This window comes from Acinonyx jubatus, chromosome B1, assembly GCF_027475565.1.
Source record: "Acinonyx jubatus isolate Ajub_Pintada_27869175 chromosome B1, VMU_Ajub_asm_v1.0, whole genome shotgun sequence".
NCBI lineage: Eukaryota > Metazoa > Chordata > Mammalia > Carnivora > Felidae > Acinonyx > Acinonyx jubatus.
The window spans coordinates 190,316,436-190,340,377 of record NC_069382.1 but is presented as its reverse complement, the minus strand read 5'-3'; the positions used below and the strand labels follow the sequence as shown (position 1 = coordinate 190,340,377).

The window sequence follows — 23,942 nt, the reverse complement described above, 5'->3', positions numbered from 1 at the left end:
GAGAGAGAGGGAGACACAGAATCCGAAACAAGCTCCAGGCTCTGAGCCATCAGCACAGAGCCCGACGCGGGGCTTGAACTCACGAACCGTGAGATCATGACCTGAGCCGAAGTCGGACGCTTAACCGACTGAGCCACCCAGGCGCCCCGTTCAGCTATTGTTTCTTATTCCAAGAACCTCACTCTTGATGAGCCAAATCTAGTTTCCTTGTGCAAAACAGCAAGGAGAAAAATGAATTTGGTGATAACAGAGGGCTTAACATTAGTGGTCTAATGGTTGGAGATATTTCAGTGAACCAGACATCCCTGCCCACAGTGAAACCTACAAACCAGTGAGGAAGACAAGCATTATGCAATTATCTTAAAAATATACAACTCCTCAACTACTATAGCTATGAAGTAACATTTGTAAAGATGTACAAAAAGGAAACAATAATGAAGGGGAAGGATAGGAGAGTATAAGGGAGAGCTAGAGCAGGTACAGGGCAAGTCAAAGAAAGCTTCCCTGAGGTAAGGACACCAGTTGAGTTCAAACTGATGAGAAGGATTTATCAACACAGAGGAGTCTGGGAGGAAAGCAGGAAGAGAAAAAGAACGTTCTGGGCAGACTCCCGACAGCTGTCAGCCTAAATTCAGTGGGGAGTCCCTAAAGAAAACCACAGAGTTCCCCTTCACCCCCTCCCCTTCTCACCGGGTAACACCTCCCTGACGTGAGGCAGCTGAGCTCAGTGTTAGCAGGAAAGAAACATAGAGCTTCATGGCTCAGAGCCCAGGAGAAAAGAGGGGATGGAGGCAGATTGTGTCATGAAAAGAACATGGTGCTGGTCATCACAATTTACATGTGGACACTGCCACTTACTAGATTTGTGACCTTGGAAAAGTCACTACCAGCCTCTGAAAATTGTTACGAGGATTCAATGAGAAAAGAAACAAGTGGGGCCTTATACCCAGTGAGTGCTCCGTAATGTTAGCTTAATGTTCTCACTTTCTCCAGGTCTGCTCTGGACTCAACTGCGTCCCTTCAAAGTTCGTAGGTTGAAGTCCTGACATATAGGGTAATGAGACTGTATTTGCAGATAAGAGTCTTTAGGAGGTAATTAAGGTTAAGTAAGCTATAGGGGCAGAGCCCTGCTCCACATGGACCGTGGCCTTATAAGAAGAGGGAGAGAGGGACAGAGGGACAGAGGGAGAGAGGGAGGGAGGGAGGGAGAGCCCTCCCACTCTCCATCATGTGGGGATACAGTGACAGGCAGCTGTCCACAAGCCAGGGAAAGGGCTCTCACCAGAACCTGACCATGCTGACACCCCATCTCAGACTTCCAGCCTCCAGAACCATGAGAAAGTTAATTTCTGTTGCTAAAGTTCCCTGTCTATGGCAGTTCGTTATGGTGGCCCAAAAACTGCTCTTAGAGATGATGGAGTGCAAATCTTAACTGCAATGACATTCGAAGAATGAATTTATGAAAGGGCAAAGGAAGGGAATGGGATAACTAAACAGGACTGGGGGTTTGAGCATTTTCATCAGTGAGGCTGGTCTCGATCCATTTGCTGTCTGGCCGTGAATACTTGGATGTACAAGTACATCCTGTGTCCAGGATGCACACAGCCTCACATGTGTCAAAACTCTACAGATGGTTTTCTGTGTGGTTGAGGAAAACATTTTCTCCTTCTTTTCATTCTTACTGTTGCATGAGAGATGGAAGGACACATAAACTCTAAGAAAGAAAGAAGATCAGTAGTGGCCAGACCGGGGATACAAGCGCCAAGAGATGGCATAATAAGGAAAGAAAGGCAAAGTATACTCCTTAAAAGGAGAAGGAAACAAGTCCAAGAACCCAGGATAGAGGACGTGGCATCATCCCATCAACAGAGCTTTCTGTGTGAAATGCTATTCGGGATGCTGGAAAATACTTCCTCACAATTTCAAAGCCTGCAAGTGTTGATAAGCACGACCTCCATGCAGAATGCATTTGATCTTCCCACTGCAAAATGAGGCAAGCCCGGCAGGACAGGGATTATGTCTCCAGGGAGGAAATTGTGGTTTGTAATGCTTCAATGAAGTTCCCTTGGCTGATGAGTGTTAGAGGCAGTAGCCAAGCCTTGATTTTCTGATTCCAGACCCAGTGTCCTTTCTGTGGCAAATGTCCAAACATGCTCTACCTTGCATCTGATCTTGACCTGGTTTTCCAAGGTCAAAAGTTTTCTCCGTGTCCTGTCTTCTTCCTTGACCCAAGGAAATTCTCTGCCCCAACAAGTCAGATGGCTTGTTGGATGGCTTCTTCCAGAACAGAAAATAACCCTGAATGGACTATGAGAACAGAAAGGGACAAGAGAAGCATGTAGATTGGGCCCTACTGACAAAATCCCATCGTGGGGTATAATTGGTCTCCGCCTTGATGAAGTTCTCCCTCAGTGATCCCGATACTGCGAGGCCACACAAACACAACCGTTATTCTGACTCCCACTTTGCAGCCCTGAGAACTGAGATTCATGACACGCCTTCTAAAGATCAAGAGCCAGATGCCAAATCTTTGTCTGTCTCGACCTCCCTATAGGGGACGGAGCTCTGGTGTGACAGTCAGGAGGCTCTTGGGGTCCAGTCCTCCCACTCATACCCCGTGCACTCCTGGTCAAGGCTTGTAAACCCTGGGTTTCATTTCCTTCCACTGTGAAATGAAGGGACCGGAGGGCACGGTCTCTGAGAATGTTCTCTGAAGTGGCTGGTAAGAAAGCAATCACAAATATTGAGACAAAATATGGTCCAGATTCTTCATGCTGGTTCCCAGATATGATTCAGGGAGGGAGCCAACAGATAGAGGAGGCTACTTATTTTTGCTGGTGAGGTCGACAGATACTTCTTTCGAGCTCGATCAAACAGGAGGTCTGTGCAGGCCACAGCGTCATTGCACGTCATGGGGCTTGTGTGCTCCCTCTCTCCCAGCCACTGCTCGAAGCCTGGGAGAACGTTTTTGAAACCAATCAGGAAATTACTTATCAATCTGCAGCCCCGCAGAGCTATCAGGCTCCTCGCTGCCAAAGGGAAGGGGATTTCGAGTTAAAGCTCCACATCTGCGTGCACTAGAATTCAAAGACTCCAGCTGTTGGAAGATCTTGCGAGCAACGTAAGTAAACAGCCCTCTCTCCCGATCGAAGTGAACTTCTTCAGGCTTTTCTTCTCCCACAGATGAATCTTTTGGCTCGCGCTGGTGTTGAGCTGTTCTCTCTCTGTCCATCTATGAGGTTTGGGGGTGTTTACTGACTGGGGCTTACTCAATGAACCGTCTCCTCTGGGGGTTGCTTCTGCTGAACAGAGGAGAGAAAGCGAAAGTCGTCAGAATCGGCTTGGCTTGGGAAGGGTTAGTTCTGAAAAGAGCCTTTGACTTGGCAGTCACGCTCCTTAGTGGCTATAGATCCATAGTCAAGAGGAGCAAGAGGCTGACACTTGCGGGAGCCTCACCCGGAAACACGGAATTGTCATCGAGTGCCTACATCTGTCATCCGTGCCTACATAACTCAAATTGAAGGGCTTTCCTTCATTCTGATACACCGCAGGAGTTTGCTCGAGGAAAGGGAAACATACAAGCTAATAGTGTCTGGTGGAGATTTCCCTGTAGTAGTATAAACCTTGTGCTCGATGTCGTTTGGGTTGAGGGTGCTGATTTATTTACTGTTTATTTTATTAAACAAATGTGCTCGGCATTTTACAATACACGAACGCGAACTGTGTTGGTAAAACTATGGGTTTGTGTTAAGAGTAATTATGAGACGGGATTGCCTAGTGTCGTACATAACACATTGTACTAGAGCATATTTCTTTCAAAGCTTTTTTGAAATGTTTATTTTTGAGAGAGAGAGAGAGCGCTGGGGAGGGGCAGAGAGAGAGGAGGACAGAGGATCCAAAGTGGGCTCTGCACCGACAGCAGAAAGCCTGATGCAGGGCTCAAACTCATGAACCGTGAGATCGTGAGATCACTATTAGGAGATCATGACCTGAGCCGAAGTCAGACGCTTAACCGACTGAGACACCCAGGCGCCCCACTTTTAAAGATTTTTTAAATCAGATTGTGGTTAAGGACTGGGAAGTAATTGCTAGAGGACAGCTCATGTAAAGGAAATAGCTCTGTTTTGATCAACATTCGCTCTCTGACACCCTGCAGCTTCCCCAGGACCTTGTCCTTTTCCAGGGTCTCTCATCAAGAACCCTACGGCTGCAGGGTACTGGCGTCCCAAGGTCTCAGACTCTGCCCCCCCATCAGACTACGCATCTGTCAATATGTCTTGATTCCTACTTTGCATAATAAAGCTTGGCATCCGCATCTTGGTTCTCCTACTCCCTGGAAAGCTCTCCTAAGCACAAGAACAACTGGCCTTAACTCTCCTCGATATCTGATATCTGACTCGCTTTCTTTCCCTTTGAATACCTTTGTTTCACAGTTTGATGTCCTGTGAGGACGAGACCGGCTTGTTCCTCATATGCTAATTAACTCCTCTGTGCCTTGATGGCAGTGCATGCGTAAGGCATGTCAGAGGGCCAGGAGGCTCCGGATGGAAAGGGATGTATAACAGCCTATTTCCTGTGTAGACACCCCCTGGAGCAACTTTTAGTCTGAGGTGATCTCTAACCTTTCACTTTTACTTAGTACATATTACGTGCTTGATGTGCTAAAAGCAATAAAAACAAAAGCTGAGACGATGCTCCCCTTCTAGAACTAATGTGTTTGTAGTCTGTGGAGCCCAAGCCAGCTTTTGTTTTCATGGCAATAATTAAATAAATCTGGGCACTAGCTGTTGGACATGTGGGGTGCAATGGATCATAAAATGGAGGGATACGTGTTTGGAATGCGAAAGGAAATTATCCAAATATTGGGAAACATTTACTGGGCATTCGCCATGCATTTGGCCCTCTGCTCACCGTGTCGCGTGATGTCTTTGGAGCAGGCAACTCGCTGGTTAGGAGTAGTGGCTCTGCAACCACAGCACCCGGGGACACACGTCCCAGAATGGCCTCTGCGTGGTCACTTCACTCCTCTGTGCCTCAGTTTCCTGAATATGAAATATGGGTAAAAACCTTGGGGGCTCATGGGAGGGTTGAGAGTTAATGTAAGCAAAGCGTTATTTGGGTTTCTCTGTAGGAGAAACTGAGGCTAAGGCTAGCTAAGTAACTCGCCCATGGCCACACAGATGATGGCCGGCAGGGTTGGGATTTGGAGGTAAATGATCTGGCTGCATCGTAGTGGAGAAAGTCCACGTTTAGAACCAGCATCTGCTTTCCTTGCTTCCCTCGTGCTGTTGGGTTCTTTGGGGTGTCTCCTTGCCAGGCCCTCACAATGCCTCCTGGGGGCATGTGACTGACCACTGCCCGCGAAGATTTCAGACCAGGAAACAAGCTCAAGACGCGAGACAACTCGCCCCTAGGTCACACACTGAGAAATTACCAGAGCTAGGAGCTAAGCACGGTCTTTCAAATCCCCACTCCCACTTTCAAATCGCCTCTCCCACTCTTTTCAGGACCCCACGCTCTTGATGAGGCCAAGTCCATACTGCCCCCTGCAGGGGAGAGTGAGCTAGTGGAAGAAGCCAGTGCTGCATATCAGTGAAGGCCTCCTGGGTAACTGGCCCGCGGACCTCATTAATTAAGGGCCGCTTGGTCAGTAACTCTCCAGAGGATTTGGATGTGCATCAGAGTCAGACAATCACATTCCTCAGCCTGTTTTGTAATCTGGGAAAGAATGAATATTGCCATATCCACCTGAAGAAGGTGAAAACTTGTGCTAAGTACAAGAGATTGGGCCTTTTCCCCATTCAAATTTTTTGGATTACCCTGTGCTCAGAATCAACCTTATTCCAGAGTTAGTTACTGTCTTGTTTATATCCCGGTGCTTTCTTCAACTTCTGGCATGCGTCACCTGCTTCCAAGCCCTGTGACCACCTGAACTTGTCATCAACACTTTTGGCTGCATCAGCAGAGGGGCAATTTTCCTTCCTTTGTAAGCCTTTTATTATAAATCAGTACAGCTCCGTGGAATTCATCACCACCTTAGAACAAAGTGAGCTGCTGTCTGTATAGCATGAGAAATTTGCTCAATAAACTTAACACAGAGAAATCAGCGACTTGGAGCATTTACTGTGCTGAATAAAATACAATGAGATCAATTTCTCTGAAGACTACTTCAGCACAGATAAATGCAAGCCAAACGTGTTCTCAAAACATGTGCTAGGATCTTTAGCTGCCTCGGAAAGAGGTCACAGAGGGCGTGGTGGAACAGGAACCACTGATGCTGGGAATAATTTCCGGTGGTGGCAAATGTCAGAATCGGAAGGGCAACGGCCGTGGTTTTGAACTCTGGCTTGATCACTTTCTAACTGTAAGACTCCAAGTATGTCACTTACCTCTCAGGTGTATGTAACAGACATAACCAAGCCCGCATGGCACCTAGCATAATAGGTGCCCGACCAACAGGGGTGTTCCTTTTCTCCTTAGCTCTGGTCCATTCAGTCTCCAGATATTTACTGAGCACCTACAATGTGCTATGCACTATTCTAGATAGACCTGTGAAGCGAGAGCCAAAGTCTCTACCTTCATAACTCTAGAGGGGGCAAAAATAGAATCATAAACCAGAATGTAACTTCAGAGACCAGAAAATGCTATGGAGAGAACATAAAGTACAGTAATGAGATAGTGTGACTAGCAGTAAATCCATGGAGCTTCTTTTAGGCCTGAAAATCTGTTTTGTCATTTCCTTTCCTCATCGTAACATCATATGCCATGAGTAATTGCATGAAAAGAAGGAGAGAAAAATCTCTGAATCAAACTATACTACATTCATTCTTTCATTCCATCTTCTGCACTTTTTTTCAAACTGTTCTTTGTCATCAATGATAAATGAGTAAGTCTTAAGTGAATGAAGATTAATTAATTATTCTTCTTAAAAAGTTCAAATCATCACAATTCCTAGGGATTACATTGTTGGAGAGGAGAAAAACCACCGCATGGCAGATTTTAGGGATGATTTGTGCCACTTCACAATGACTTCATGTGTGGCTGCGAGTCTGAAATTGTACATATGTTAGTGCAGCCAACATGCAAAGCTGCCAGACGTCGGCCGATCCAACGTTCTATTAGCCAAGAGTCATGTGTATGGCTTTGAAAAACAATCCACGGTCTGAAATGTTTCCTTTCTTAAAATGGTGCAGCAAACCTCACTTGGGTCTGAGACAGCGTCTCTCCGTAGCGAAGGTCACAGTGTAGATAACTTGTACCGGAGAAGTCTTTGTCTTTCAATCAGCCAACTATTTGTGGCCAGAGTATACTTGGCCGTAACAATCTGGATGATTGTCTCATTACTCCATTATGCCTTTATCACCATCGTGTAAACCCCAATTAAGGGTCCACAGCTTAGAACGAAAATCTTGTGTTCATGGCAACACAAACCGTGCAGGCCAATGTTTCCGATTTTCAAATATAGCACTGATATTTTTTTTTGCTTAATTTATAGAAATGTGATCTCTCCAAATTGCAAACACATTTTTAGAAATTGTTTTGGGAAAACCAGGTCCAAAGTTAAAATCCAAGGACTGAAAACTAAGAGCAAAGAAGAAGGGACTAGGACATTGACAAGTTAATTAACCGGTCATGGAGAGTGTTGTGGGGCAATTCTCCGGTCATGGGGAGTGTTGTGGGGATGCTTCTCAGGACTCCAAAGCAATCTCACCCAGAGAATGGTGGTGAGCTGCTGTCCAGAGGCAAGAGTAGGAGAAAGAGGCTACTGTTATACATGCACTTTTATGACAGATACCATTCTCAGCATTTTATGTATATTAGCTCCTCATCAAGACCCTAGTGTGGCTACTATTTGCTTATTCTACAGATGGGGGGCTGAAGCTTGGTGCAGTTAAGTAACAAGAAAGTTCAGCACCAGCTAGGAAATGGCAGGACAACCTTAACCCAGGACTGCCCAGCCGCACACCCCACTCTACTGCCCTGCAGGAGAGAGATAAAGTGTTCTCCCATCCCACGCGATACACATTCTATGTAAGTAAAGGAAGGATGTACTGCACGTTTTTAAATGTTGAAATGGCCTTCTGAGGGAAGAGGCTGAGGAATCGTCTCTTCTTTGGAGGTCTATTAGACCCAGATTGCTTATCATACACGTCTGATATGACTTCAGTGTGGTCCTTTCCCAAGGTGAAAAGAAAAACAAAATGATTGCTCAAGGTCCTTTCTAGTTTTCCTGACCAAAGGCCAACTCTACACCCATGCAAGGCAAAATGGTGGTGACATGTCAAGCCTGGTCACCCCGCTCTCCCCGACTCCATGCGAGTGCTTTGGCTGAAGTGATGTCCAGGCTTCCTGGAAAAACCACAGTCAGTCAGATCACAGGCTCTGCTGGCCATTTTCCCACAACCAGGGAGGAGACCCAACTCTGTTCCAGTTCGTGCCCAACCAAAGGAACAACATTCCAGGGAATCTATTATCTAATTTGGTGGTTGTACTTCCAGTGTTTTGGAAATGCAAATTGGGACCAAACCGGCATAAAAATGGAACACAGTTAGAAAATAGGAATGTCTTCTAAAATTCTGGTTACCAAGTACATCAGTTTGGATTGCATTTATCTGTGAGCATCAGAAAATCTGGGTCCTTTCACATGTAAGGGGTTTATTTTTCTCACATAACAAGAAGCCGAAAGGTAGATGATCCAAGGACGATGTGGCTATTTAAAGGTGCCATCGGGAAGCCACATTCCTTCTGTCTCCCTGCTTCACTAGTGTTGGTTAGCACATGGTTTTCATCCTCATGGTGGCAAGACAGCTGCTGTACCACTAGGTATTGAGTTCATATTCTGGGCAGGAAGGGAAAAACCTTCTTGTCAAACTTTGCCCCTTTAATTGGAAAAGGAAACCCTCTTCCAGGACTTCCCATGTACTTGTGCACCCCTCACAGCAAGACGATCTGGAAATTTGTGTATTGTTTGTGTATTCTGTCTTTCATGTAGAAAAAGTCGGGGGGGGGGGAACGGATTGGGGTGGGTTTTGCAAGAGTCAAACCTATAGTATTTGTCAAAATATTCCACAAATTACTGTTTATGAAAGCAATGAATTTGGAATTTGATTCATAAATAAGAACTATATTACATAAACATTTGTTAGTTGCACCTATTTTGATACTTAATTGTGAACATAAAAGTATTTTTAAAACAAGTGATAAGGGGCAGGTAGGGACAGGATTCTATCCAAAGTACCACAGAGGAGGAGGAAGAAATGGGTTTGGGTGTCAGATCAAGGTCTGCATTCTGCCTCATACCTAACTAGGTGTGGGATATCTGCAGGCCGTCATTTATTTATATTTAAACTAGGGGTAATAGTAACTACCCACAGAATTACTTTAGAATTTAATAAGATATATAAGTTTATAAAGAATATACCTTATAAAGAGTCTGGCACATAATAAGCATTCAAGAAATGTTAGTTCTAAGGGTGCCCGGGTGGCTCAGTTGGTTAAGCGTCCGACTTTGACTCAGGTCATGATCTCACGGTTCCTGAGTTCGAGTCCCACGTCGGGCTCTGTGCTGACAGCTCAGAGCCTGGAGCCTGCTTCAGGTTCTATGTCTCCCTCTCTCTCTGCCCCTCCCCCGCTCATGTTCTGTCTCTCTCTGTCTCTCTCTCTCTCTGTCTCTCAAAAATTAAAAAAAAAGATAAAACGTCAAGAAATGATAGTTTTCTCTTGCTTTGCACCTTTTATTCAGCAAGTGCGTAAACCTTCATGAGCTGACAGTTGAAAAATCAACTCTTTGATTGCAAGAAATGAGGACAAATCCACCGAATGGTGTGTAGCCTTGTTCTATCCGGACACGCCAAGATTCTTTCATTTTGGGTTTCATCACATTATCTTAGCAAACCAGACAAAAATGTCCAAGTGATTGTGTTTTCTAAACTGCATCATACACTTCAAAGTGCCATCTGCTTGTAACTTGTTACAAAACAGAGTCAACAGAGCCATTTGTTGACATCTGAAAAAGTGACCAGTGTTTGTTATCAAGGGACATCATTCCTAGAATTTGTGCAATTTGTTCTGTGGTGTTGGGATGTGAAGGAAAGCCTGCACAGAAACTCTCAGCTGTTTCAATACATTTTCCTCATTTTAATCCACGGACCCAGGTCTTAAATCGTGTTGCTTTCCGTTTTAATTATCTCTCCATGTCACTCCAAACTTTGCAGTCAAAGGTGGAGATTTAAGGCTTATCACCTCACAGTCGTCATTGCAAAATTAAAAAGAGGAAATGAAACAAACCAAAAAATGTCCACAGCTTTGCCAAGTCTAAATCTATCCATCAGCCAAAATCTCATTTCTGCGCTACGATCAGGTTAAAAAAAAATGATAGCAATTCAAAGTCATTGGCTCCTGTTCACACATGAGCGGACCATTTAAAGTGACCTTTAGCAAGCCATTTATTGTCTCTGTCCTTACCCAGAAAAGTTAATGAACATACCCGTCCCTCCCATCCCGCTCGTTTGATATGAAGACCACTGAGCTAATGCATTAGCAGTGGAATTCAAAATAAAATGATGCACTCAAGCCCGTTTTGGTGTTTTCTGTCCCTTGCAGCACCGTTTGTAGCACACTGTCGTGCAAGAATTGCATGACCTTCTCGGGCTCTCCTTTAATTTCTCACCATATTTTTGCAGCCACGCTTTCTTAACAAAAGGCCACTGCTCCTCTGTCATTCTCTCTTCCATACCTAAGTCTGAATTTAGCCAATTCAACCACCTTTTTCCTGACCTGAATGAAGCCAAATTCATTTCATGCTCCTTGAATGTATACTTATTTATTGGACCGAAAGTGATCCAAACAGGCAAAAATCCCTGGGAATGAGATTGCATTCCCATCCTCTGGCCTCACCAGCCTAGATATACTGATAAGGACACCTCAGAGTCAACCATCCAATGTCATGCTCTCTCCTCTCGCTGAGATCCTTCCCCAAGTTGTTTCTACGCTGTGCTCACATGTGCTCATGAATTTCTCTGCAGCAGTCACCATAAATCATGGTCCAAATCATAGTCCTCTATGCAAATCACAGTCTTTAATGGGGTCCATCTTAAGAATGGCAACATTCAAATGATAGATGCAATCTCTTGTTTTCCCAAAGTTGATGATCCTCATGCAGCCAGAGTGTTGCTAAGTTCTGGGCAGAGATGGAGAGAAAGCCTCTTTCCCATAGTGAGTCACCTGGCTCCAAAATAGTTTTGCTTGTACCCAAAGACTCAAATTTTTACTGGAAATGTCTTCCTGAAAAGTTTCCCTGGAAACATTTCTTTCAACATCTGACATTAACAACTCTCTCCATAAAGCCTTAAAACTAGTCACTGGGCAGGGAAGAGAAACAATTTATACTCTCTACTGTCTGTATCTATCCCCCACCATTCAGATACGCGTGCATACACATCCCCACACCTCTCACCCTTAATGGCCAATATCTAACTTCTAGTTGGCCTTAGGTAGAATACTTTAAAAATCAATGAAATCTAGGCAGTCTAACTAAACAGTTGCCCCTTCAAATGAGTATAGTTTGGAAATAGTTATTCCCAACTGCTATGAAGCACAGAATGGCCAGGCACGCCTGAATGCCTTCAGATAGTGGCTTGTGAAGCACCCTTGGAAAAAGCTGATTTGCTTTCTTCACTCTTTATTGGTCCTCTAAGTTGCCTTTAACCTACCAGATCTACTTTCCTTGGGAGAACAGAGAAGTAGAGTGGTTAGAAATAGTTAGAACTAAGTTCAAATTATTTCAGGGTGAGAAAGACGAACGTTTGTACAGACTGAGAGCAGTCGGCCAGTGGTGAAGTCGAAGATACCGGAAAATGACAGAAGGTTACTGAGCCAGGTAATCTAGGAGAGACAAGAGGTAGGTTGAAACAGTCCCCAGGGGGAGGGCTTGGTTTTGAATAAGCATGGGTCCTGCCTCACACCAGTGTCCGTTAAGACCGGCAGGAAGCTGGGTGGCTCAGTCAGGTAAGCGTCCGACTTCAGCCCAAGCCATGATCTCACGGTTTGTGAGTTCGAGCCCCACATTGGGCTCTGTGCTGACAGCTCAGAGACTGGAGCCTGCTTCAGATTCTGTGTCTCCCTCTTTCTCTGCCCCTCCCCCACTTGCACTCTGTCTCTCTCTCTCTCTCACAAATAAATACACATTAAAAAAAAAAAAGACCAACGGGAAGCAAATGAGAATGGATGGGAATGTGGATAAATTAGGTATGGTAGAAACATTGAGAGGATCCAGATCATGCTCTCTGTTTTTCACTAGGATGTTGGAAATAAGATCATTGCTTAAGATAAAGACAGCAAACTGATTAAATGTGTGCAAGTACCCAGCCCAGTTCTTGTCATAGGGAAGCACTAGAAACAAATTATATTTACTTCTTTCCCCCTTGACAGATTGAAATCTATAGCAAATGTTTATCTCCAAAAGACATCATATAAAAATAGCCACCATGACACCAGCCATATATTTTGCATTTTAACTGAAACACATGAGCCTTCCTGAAACTTTTATTTTAAACTCTGAACTATAATGACCTCTCTAAACTCATCTCAGCTTTGAAAATAACTTGGCTCAAGTGCAGACTGTCAGAGAAGGCCTCTGACCACACATATTCTCTTTCTGTGACCCATGAGCCTGGAGAATGTTCTGGAACCTTGCCAGCAAAGAGGTGTGTGGAGGAAGAAAGCTGAACTCTTGGAGCTTTTGATTCCAGTGCTGTAAAAATGGTTCCAGACATGACAAATGAGAGGGAGATAATCTAAAACATGGACCATTTTCATGTTTGCCCTTTGAAGATTTTAATAAGCATCAGCTTTCTTGGGGCAAATCGGGTTCTCAGCTTCCAAATGTTTCAGATTTAGACTGTCTTCCTTTGATTACTTGAAATCCTAAGGGTCAGTTTGGGGAGGTTTCATGCTCAGACTCGAGGGCACCTGGCAGACAGACACGCAGGTATTGGCCTCTCAGAGGAAAAGATGTTCTTCTTCCCCTCGATACCACCCTCGCCGGCAACGGGGTGGGGAGGAGCATGGATGTGGATGGACCAGGTCCAGATTTAGTCAGGTTTCAAGGTTCCCAAGGGAAGAACTCTCTTATGAGAACAAGGGCTAGGAGTTTGAGATTTCTAGAACACTGGTTTTCTCAATCTCTCTCTCTCTCTTTCTCTCCTCTCTTGTAAGTAAGTACTGGTCTCTTTGGCTTGTCCATTAAGAATCCTTGTTACCTACAAGACTGGTAGAGTCATAGGGAGCCAGGATTAAGTATCCACAGAGTGTCTGGAACTATTCTAGACACTCAGGGCAGGGCTGCGATCAAAACAAATGAACTCTCTCCTCTAGGTCTTACAGGCCACTTGAGGAGTATACAGGCAAAGACAACAAAAGATGTGAAAACAATGAAGAGGGAAGTGGGTAAGAGAGAGATGTGCTGCTTTAGAAAGGTGGGTCAGGCAATAGCCAAAGTAGGGAAAGAGCCCAAATGTCCATCGACAGATGAATGGATAAAAAAGATGTGGTGTGTGTGTGTGTGTGTGTGTGTGTGTGTAATGGAATATTACTCAGTGATCAAGAATGAAATCTTGCCATTTGCAACAATGTGCATGGAAGTAGAATGTACCATGCTAAGTGAAATTAGTCAGAGAAAGACAAATATCATACGACTTCACTCATGTAGAATTTAAGATACAAAACAGATGAATATAAGGGAAGGGAAGCAAAAAAAAATGGAGAGGGGGACATAAGAGACTCTTAAATATAGAGACAAACTGAGGGTTGCTGGAGGCATTGTAGGTAGGAGAATGTGCTAAATGGGAGAGGTTCATTAAGGAAGACACTTGTTGGGATGAACACTGGGGGTTAGGTGTCAGGGACGAATCACTGGAATCTACTCCTGAAATCATGATTGCACTATATGCTAATGGCTTGGATGTAAATTAAAAATAAATAATAAATAAATAAAATGAACCTGCAGGAAGAAAGAAAGAAAGAAAGAAAGAAAGAAAGAAAGAAAGAAAGGTGGGTCGGGAAAGGCTGGGGCCACAGAAAGCCAACTTTGAGCAGAGACTGGAAGGTAGCAGAATGAGTCACGCCAGCATCTGGGTGAAGATCATTGTGGGCTGAGGAGTAACAAGTTGGAGGGAAGGTATGATTGATGGTGCTTGGTTCCTTCCAGACATAGGAGGATGCCAGGTAGCTGGAAAGAAGTGCATGAGGAGGGATGTGAGGTCAGAAGGGAATGAGGATAGAGCCCATCTAAGACCTCGCAAGGGCCTTGAGATTTACCTCCAGGGATGCAGGAAGCTATGGCAGGGCTTTGAGCACGAGAGTGACTGACAGGCTCTGATTTAAGTTCTAAGACCAATCTAAGGCTGCTGCTTGGAAAATGGACTGTTGGGTAGATTGTAGCATCCCTGCTCCAGCTCTCAGCAACCTCGCCAGGCTTATTGTCATTTCAACAATAGCAGGCTCACTTGATAAAGAATTCACAGACCAAAATAAAACGGACATGCATGAAAAGTCTGACAACGGTCCACCTCACAGCTTCTATTTTATGTTGCCTTGTTCTGTTTGAGGGTAGACCAACCCCATCAAAGCACGGTAAAACAATGCAATTAATTTGATTAAGGACATTTCTATTTGTGACATTTTACTTTACCAGCCAGAAAGCTCAAATGCCAGACTGCTTTGTTCAAAACCAGACCCAAAAGCCGAATAAAAACTGTCTGTTGCCTTTGTTTTCCCTGGACCTGTCTTCCCTGGCAATCAGAGTGATATCTCCCAGAACGCAAGAAGGATGTTTACATCCCAGCCCCGCTCACCAGGGTCCTGGGGTCCTACTTGAGCACGTGTGACCAAAGCTCTAGCTGTAACCAGATGTTCCTTTGATGGGCCTTATCTCTTGTGCACAGGACTTTTTAGGGGGCTGGGAGTGGGGGACCGGGCTGATATAGAAACTAGCTAATTGAAGACTTAGATATGAGGAGACATGGATCCCAATCAAATACTGTTTATCATCATTCGTGGCCTTTATTTCATTGTCTCATCAATAAATTCATGTCCCTAATATGCAGCAGCTGCTGTTCCAGATGCTCAGGGCTCAGCGACAAAGGGACAAACAAGAATACCTGCCTTCGTGGAGCTTACATTTCATGGGGGAAGACAGATGATACCGAAATAAATCAAAAGCATAGTATGTTCTAGAATAATACATGCAATGGGCTTTAAAAAGAACACACAAATAAGAGGGTATGGAATGGCTGGATTTGTAGTTTTGAGAAGAGCGGTCGGAGAGGCCTCAGTGGGAAAATGAAATGTGAGTATAGCCCTGAAGTGGTGATACAGCAAGATGGTGACAGATACAGATACAGATACAGGTGTAGTTATAGGTATAAATAGACGCAGGTGTAGGTGTAGATATACATACATGTGTACATACACACATACACAAACACATGTAGATGTACATTACCTACACATATACAGACACCTAGGTGTTGAGGATATAGAAACAGGTATAGATATGGACAAACCTCTAAGGGAAAGTTTTCTGGGTGGGAAGAACAGTGCGTGCAAATATTTTACCTTGCGTTGTTCTGTCTGGGGGCAGACTCACCCCGTCAATGCACAGTGGCAGGAATATGTTGAGGAGCAGCTCAGGAACAGTGTGGCTGGAGCAAAGGAGAGAAAGGTAGACTATAAGGTCACACGGTGGGGAGGGGCAGGCCATCAAAGGCTTGTGACTTATTCTAAGCCTTTACTTTTTAGTCTGACTAAGAAGGAAAGCCATGAGAGGGGTTGCACGGGAGTGCTCTGCCTGTTGAGCGCCTTCTCCAAGGGCGGGAGCAAAAGACTGGGTGGAAATGGTTGCAATGACTCAGGCAGGAGATAATGGTGAAAAAGGGACAAGAGTGACAGCAGTGGAGACGGTGAGGAAGGGTGAGATGCTTGAGACAGCGCTCAAGGAGAAGCACAATGAGTTGTCTCTAATGTCGGATTCATGGAAAAGAGGAGCATCAAGGGGAATCCAAGGTATTTGGTCTGAGTATCAAAAGAAAGAAAAAAATTGTTACTGATTGGAGCTCGAGGCTGGCGATATTGGGTTCGTGTTTCCCTGAGACACCCATGTGTAGATGTCTAGTCAGTGAGTCTGGAGTTCAGGAGGAAGGTCTAAGCTGCAAGTAGATGTTTCAAGCCATGTGATTGGATGGGATAACTAAGGGGAAGAGGATCAGTACAGATAAAGAAGGGATCTGAGGATTGAGCCTGGGCTTCCAACATTTACAGATTAGGAAGAGGATAGGAATCCAGGAAAGGAGACAGTGAAAAGGAAAAGGAATAAGAGGAGAACCAAGAGACAGTGGTTTCTTGTGGACACGCGAAGGGAAGAAGTAGGAGTGATAGTTCAGGTACTGAGAGGACTAGGAAGTGACCGCTGCGGTAGACTCGTGGGAGTGGTTGATGGCTTTGAACAGGTTGCTTGCACTGGAGCAGTGGGAAGGAAGATGGAAGCCGGGTGGGGCAGGTCTGAGAGACAGTGTTGGGGGCTGGGGATGAAACTCCAGGGAGGGAGTAGAGAGACTTCATTCAAGGACTTTGCTATAAAAGGGAGCAGCAAGGTGCATAGGGGCACTTGTACCCCAATGTTTATAGCAGCACTCTCAACAATAGCCAAATTATGGAAAGAGCCTAAATGTCCATCAACTGATGAATGGATACAGAAACTGTGGTTTATATACGCAATGGAATACTACACGGCAATGAGAAAGAATGAAATGTGGCCCTTTGTAGCAACGTGGATGGAACTGGAGAGTGTTATGCTAAGTGAAATAAGTCATACAGAGAAAGACAGATTCCATATGGTTTCACTCTTATGTGGATCCTGAGAAACTTAACAGAAGTCCATGGGGGAGCGGAAGAAAAAAAAAAAAGAGGTTAGAGAGGGAGAGAGCCAAAGCATAAGAGACTCTTAAAAACTGAGAACAAGCTGAGGGTCGATGGGGGGTGGGAGGGAAGGGAGGGTGGGTGAGGGGTATTGAGGAGGGCACATTTTGGGATGAGCACTGGGTGTTGTATGGAAACCAATGTGACAATAAATTTCATATTAAAAAAAAAATAAATAAATAAATAAATAAATAAATAAATAAAAGGGAGCAGTGAAATGAGGCACTGTCTTGAGAGAAGCCTTTGGAAAAGGTAACATATTAGTGCTGTATAATAGTATATGTAGCAATACAGATCAGTACCCAAACATAATTTACTTTATATGCATTGTTTCTATACATTATTTCATTACTATATATGTATATGCAGCTACATATATAACTTCCACATTTACATATATAATATGTATATATGTAATCTCTAGATACACATTATTACACAACTAGAGAGAGAGAGAGTGAGTGATAGATAGAAGAGAAGAAATGACCTTCAGAGTGTGCAAGACACAGAAGAGACTTGCTGGGGTGATGTCATTGAGAAGACAAGAGGGGGAAGGGAGAGTGGATGAGATCCAGGGCACAGGAGGTAGGTTGACCTGGGATAGAGGCACAAACAACAATAAGAGAGTGGCAGAGCATACCCACTTGATACAATACAAAAGGGGGTATCAGTGTGGTGGTGGGAACTTCTAGGTCTTCTCCTCTATTTTCTGAATAAAATGGGAAATAAGGTCATTCATTGAGGATAACCACAGAGGAAGAGATGTCAAAGATTTAAAAAGAGAAGACAGGTATGCAATAGTTATAAAGGAGAGTGGGATGGTTAATCAAATGAGAAAATTGAGTATCACTGATGGGCAGCATTAATCAAGGACGCTTCTGAGGTGAGCAATCACATTTGGAGACACAGGGCAGTCAGCCTGGTGGTACGTTTTTCTCTAGTGCTTCTAGCCAAAGTGGTGGTTTAGCTAAATAAGGTTCAATAAAGCAAAAGAGAGGCCAAGGAGTCAAAGGTTTATTGCTGAGGGTAATTGTCATAGAATCTAAACAGGGTAAGGAAGGAGGTGAGGACTTGGATAGGGTAAAGAATAAAAATGGCAGCATCCAAGTAAAATTAAGCAGTGGTTGAATTTGGGATACTTACTGGAGTCCCAGAAAAGAAGCATCAGTAGGACAATGGGAAGCATGAAGCTTGGTTTATGAAGATCCTGCAGTTATAGGTAGTTACAAGCTCTCCGTACCAGCATGTGAGTAAGAGGCTGAGATTGGGTGGGAGACGAGACCACTGGAAGGAAAGAAGTCAAGGAACTGTGAGCCAGAGTATGTGACAGGTTTTCTAAGGAAACACTGAAATCACCTAGAATCAGGACAATAGTGTTGAAGAGAGTGACGGACAGAGGCCAGGAGCTGAGACCTCCAGGATATGATGGCAGTGAAGTGAATTAGGAGATGATGTCAACCCGGAAGACCGGTGAACGTCATGGACTGATGACGTGAGACTCAACCCTGGAGGGATAGAAGGATGCAGGGAGATGAACCATCTAGAAATAGCAAGGAGGAACAGATAGGTCCTATGCACATCAAGATCCAGGAGAATGACAACCGAGCGGTAAAGAACAGCCACTGCCTGAGTGTGCTACAGGGACAGAGATGTCTCTCAGGGGACAGCCAAGCTGCAGTCAGAACAAGAAGATGCGATAACATTCAGAAAAGAGGGCGAGGATACAGAGCACTTCACTGATGAGCAACCTTGCATTCTAAGAGGCACCAGGGAAGGAAGGGGTGGGAGATGGGTCAGGAAGGGGTATATGGTGATGAGAGCCCACAAGATGAGTGATGTCCTGGGGGTCCAGAAGGACATGAACTGGGATAAAGGGGGTGATAAGACTCCCCTGTGTCTCAAGGTAGAGAGTGGTGATCAGTCTATAAGTGGCAGGGAGGACCAAGGTGGGGTCTACAGGAACCATGACAGGTTTATGGAGCTTTGAAGATGGGAGAGTGAGGAGCCTTGTCTGAAGCACCCAGAAAGCTCTGGGGAGTTTTCCTTGCTCCCCGTAGAGATTTTCATGAACTCTCTTATGGAGCCCGGGTGATTTGTTAATCCCGGATTCTAAAAAGTGAGAAAGTGGGAGGCCAGAAATGAGGTTGAGGTGGTCAGCGGGGACAGGTTATGGAGCACTGTGCACCATTTTAAAGACTTGGGCCTTTATCCAGCAGACCAGGGTTCTTAATCTTTGTGATGTGAAAGGAGCTCCTTGGAACTCTAAAGACTGTGGTCTTACCTCCACTCCTACATAGCCCTGTACACCCACTCTGCCTACCATTTCAGGGAGTTAAAGATTTGTCACTTGTGTATGTCAGTGTTCAACCAGAGAAACAGAACCAGGAGGAGATAATATATAAAAATCGATGTATGGGAAGCAACTGGATTATGCAATTGTGAAGATTATCTGGAGAGTCTGAAATCTGTAGGGGAGACCTCTAGTTAGGACACAATAGGACTTTTAGGCACGAGCAGATGCTGTAGTGTGTAGGTAGAATGCCTTCTTTATCAGGGAAGCCTCAAAGACCTTTTAATTAACTAAAGCATGCCCACCAAATTACTTAGAAAAATCTCCTTTACTTAAAGTCAACTGGTAATGGATTTTAATCACCTCTACAAGATACTTTCACACCAAAACCCAGATGAATGTTTAATGAAGAACTGGGGACTCAAGCCTAGCCAAGTTGATGCATGGAACTAACCATGACTTTAGTGTATTCCCTAAAATCTACAGATCCATGGCTGGGGGCTCCTTTTGTGAGCAATCAGGAATCTGTGAAGCAAGAGGAGGAAGGTGGTCCACCTTGCAGTTCAGAAAGATCAGATCTCTGTGCTTAAGTGGTAAAAATTCTTAGTAAAGAATTTGAGTAAACAGTACTAAAAATAAAATATGACTTTCTCCAGTGCAAATCCATGTGAACTACAGTTGGTCTCAGTGGGAAATCAAGCAAGTTGGAAACAACCCCAAAGAAAAGTTATTTCAAATTTCCCTGGATATCTCAAGAAAGGGAGTAAATGAGTCCAGTATGCAAGGATTTTTAAGTAATCGTTCAAAATTCTTAATAACTACCCCATCCTCCACTGAATTCGTGCTTAATGAATCAATAAATATTTATGGGAACCTAATCAGTGCCCAGCATTCCAATGAAAAAGGAAAAAAATAATTAGCCACAGTCTCCCTTTCCCCCTGCCAAGAATCGGTCTACTTAGGGTGGGGGTGGGGTCTGTCAGTTAATACCCTTTCAACTGAAACTGACAGAACACCCAACTCAAGACACCTCGAAGCAAGAAATAGGGAGGGGATTTCTTAATGCATAAAACTAAAATCTGGAGTAGATTTTCTGGCTTCAGGTTCTGTTAGATCCAGTTACTCTAAGGAGATGCCCTGAACTCTGTCTGCCCACATCTCTTGGTTCTGCTTTTCCCCAAGTTGACTTCACGGTTGATCAAGTCTCTCCTTGCCATGGTAGATGGGGTCACCAACAGCTACAGGCCTCTATCCTTGTAGCTCAGCAATCCCAGCAGAACAGTCCCAACATTGAATGGATGGATGAATGGTTGTGACCAGACTAACATCACACCCTGGAGAGGCTGGAGCATTGGGTAGGAAGACCTCATGTGAGCCACAAGTTCTGAGGTGAGGAGTGGAAAAAAAGAAAAAAAAAGTCCTCAGAAGAAAATCAAGAGTCTGTTCCAGCAGATGTAACAGATGTTAGATAAACAACAAAGTCAAGGGCCTCTACAGGAACATCATCACAACTCAAGATCCAGAAACCAGTACAAGTCAGAACAGAGCTGAGAATTCCGACGGGCTCGCTGTCCTAACCACGAGGCTGTTTCCTTATCTCTAAAAGGCAGCTAATAACAATGCACATACTATGTGAGACAAATACAAGCGTTATTAAAAGCCAAATGAGATATGTGCAAATACACCTCATAAATAATAAACATCATATATTTAAAAAGACATGATGAGAGCTTGACTGCTGAGGTGAGGCTTGGTTTGTGCTGAAAAGGGGAAGCAGGAAGAAAGAGAACAAGCAGAAAGAAGTACCACTCTTGGGGCAAAGTTGCTCACAGGTAAAGAGATTTGTTCTGTTTTGCTGACGTATAGTTAGTCGACGTAGTTAACATAGTCTTAGTTTGTATTCAGAAGTCCCATCTGTGAGAATGATGTAAAATAATAGTAGTGAGAGATACGGACTCGTTCCTTACTGGCTGTGTGACTTTGGAAAAGTTTTTTAACCTCTCACTGTTTCCTCATTTGTAAAATGGCATAATAACAGTACACACCTCCTAGGATAATTGTGAGGATTACGTGTGTTAATATTGGTGAAGTGTTGGGTGTAGACTAAGTGTTCTACAAATATTAACTCTTGTTACTGGTCCTCAGAACCACCTGGATTGCTAGGGTATTCGTATCCCCGTTTTTCTACGTTAAAAAACTGATGCATAAGGGGCGCCTGGGTGGCTCAGTCGGCTGAGTGACCGACTTCGGCTCAGGTCATGATCTCACAGTTTGCAAGGTCGAGCCCTGCATCGGGCTCTGTGCTGACAGCTCAGAGCCTGAAGCCTGCTTCGGATTCTGTGTCTCCCTCTCTCTCTAACTCTCCCCTGCTCATGCTCTGTTTCTCTCTCTGTCAAAAATAAATAAACATTTTAAAAATTTTTTTAAAAAACGGATGCGTGAAACAATTTAGGAGATAAGGTAAGATCTGAACCCAGGTCTGACTGACTCTGAATTTCATGCTCTTCCTGTTGCAACAAAGACTTCATAAATCTAGGCAGGCAGAGAGGGAGGTAAGGAGACAGAGGAGGGAAGGAGAGAAAAGCATTCATGAGTATCCAGATCCTTAACCTGAATTTACTCTAACAACAGTTAACCAAATATTCTAGAATATTCCTTTAGCTTTGGATTAAGTAATATTAATTTTTTTTATTTTTTTAACATTTATTTATTATTGAGAGACAGAGAGAGACAAAGCATGAGTAGGGGAGGGGCAGAGAGAGAGGTGGAGACACAGAATCCGAAGCAGGCACCAGGCTCTGAGTTGTCACCACAGAGCCCGAAGCGGGGCTCGAATCCACGGACTGTGAGATCATGACCTGAACTGAAGTCGGACACTTAACTGACTGAGCCACCCAGGCACCCCAGGATTGGGTGATATTAATTTAAACGGTTCTGTTAGAGAAAGTTTTGGCCAGCGCAAAAAGTGACAATTTGAGGAATGTGCTTCAGACACCAAGCTGAATGTAAGTGTACCTCTGTCGAAATTCCCCAGCTCTCCATTCCTCCGGACTTGGAGAAACCTGACTCCATTTCCTGCCAGGGGGCTGAGATGGCACATTCATCCACCTCATGGTCCACACCTGTGCCCATCTACAACGCTCTCCCACACAGCGGCAGAGTGGTCACAGCCATCATCACAGCCCCGCCGTACAGACAAGGAGAGACTGGCAGAGACATTTGCGAAGGAAACCTCAATCCAAGCGCTCTGCTCCTTCAGCTCCGTGCCTGGCATCTTTCCAGGGAGAGCGGCCCCAGCCCCAAGGCCTTGGCCCTGCTCTCCCTGCACAGCCCCGAGGCACAGCCTGGTCCATCCACAGCCTCTCCGGGGAAACCCAGTCTCAGCCCTTCCTCAGCCCTTCTTCAGTGTTGAGTGATGCCAGAAGTTTCCCAGGAGCCTGCAGACAGAACACAGTGTTTACAGAAAGAGGCTTTAGAGCCAGAAATTCCTTGGGGGTCCTCTTTGCTCTCCGTGGGCTTATTTCCTTCCCCCATCACCTAACAGTAAACAGCATAATTACCATCTAAAAAGAGCACCAACAGGTTTTGCAAGAGGCATTTGAGTGATAGGTAAGTGTAGGAGCGAGAATAATCAGGAAAAGAGGTGCATGCCTAAACCTGGGAGTTTGCTATCCTCCCCCCCGCCCCAAGAAGGAAGTAATTGTGACAATTGCAATAGAAGCCCAGAGAGAGACTGTGAGTTTGCCTGGAAAACACAGTCCCCTAACTGAAAAACATCCGACACTCATCCCTCAGGGCGGTCTGCACAACCCTTCCTTGTGGTCAGAACCTACGGTGCCTGGGCTGCGGGAGCTTAGAGAGCGGGCAGGAGCAGACCCTCCAGGGAGGCAAAAACACATTCTAGGACAGTGGTTCCCAGCCCTGGTCTTTCTCAGAACTGCCTAAGAGCAGGTTAAGAGGCAAACTCCTAGTCCTTAAACCTGAAGATCCTGATTCTGAGTGTGTGGGGTGGTGCCTGGACACGTGTGGTTCAAGACGATTCCCTGGAAATTATGGGTTTCAAAGCCACCACTCCAGGGGCACCTGGGTGGCTCAGTCACTTAAGCATCCGACTTCGGCTTAGGTCATGACCTCGCGGTCTGTGAGTTCAAGTCCCGAGTCGGGCCCTATGCTGACAGCTCAGAGACTGGAGCCTGCTTCAGAATCTGTGACTCCCTCTCGCTCTGCCCCTCCCCTCCCCTGCTCATTCTCTGTCTCTGTCTCTCAAAATATACATAAATGTTTTAAAAAAATTAAAAAAAAAAACAAAAGCCACCACTCCAGTTAACTTCCTTGCCATGTGATTTGGGCCAAGAGAGTTTAAAGTCTAGACTAAGAAAGTCTAAAATATAAGCATTCCAGGCAGACAAACAGTCCTGTGCAAAGGCCCCGGAGTCAGAATATGTTTGGAATATTTGAGGAACAGTGAGGTATGTAAGACAGTGTGGCTGAGGAAGAGGTAATGACAGGAACTGAGATCAGAGAGAAACCCAAGGATAGATAGCAGAGGGCCTCACCAGTGGCTGTAGTGAGCTCTCTAGAAATAGCAGTTAAGTCAGCACAAAATTAAAGACAGCCTAGATGTACATCAAGAGGAAAAGGCCTAAATAAGTCATAGTCTACTCATACTACAGAACTC

The 23,942-nt window shown here is 44.7% G+C and overlaps 1 protein-coding gene across 2 annotated transcripts in view; it reads left to right on the top strand.

The window, feature by feature from the left end:
- Positions 1–23,942, top strand: part of C1QTNF7 (C1q and TNF related 7) — a 106,021-nt gene that overhangs the window by 29,632 nt on the left and 52,447 nt on the right. The window contains exon 2 of one of the 2 annotated variants that reach the window (XM_053217560.1): positions 142–3,121. The exons of the other annotated variant lie outside the window; for it this stretch is intronic. The gene's annotated coding sequence lies outside the window, so the exon portion shown is untranslated. The remainder of the gene's footprint in view (positions 1–141; positions 3,122–23,942) is intronic. 2 annotated transcript variants of the gene reach the window in all.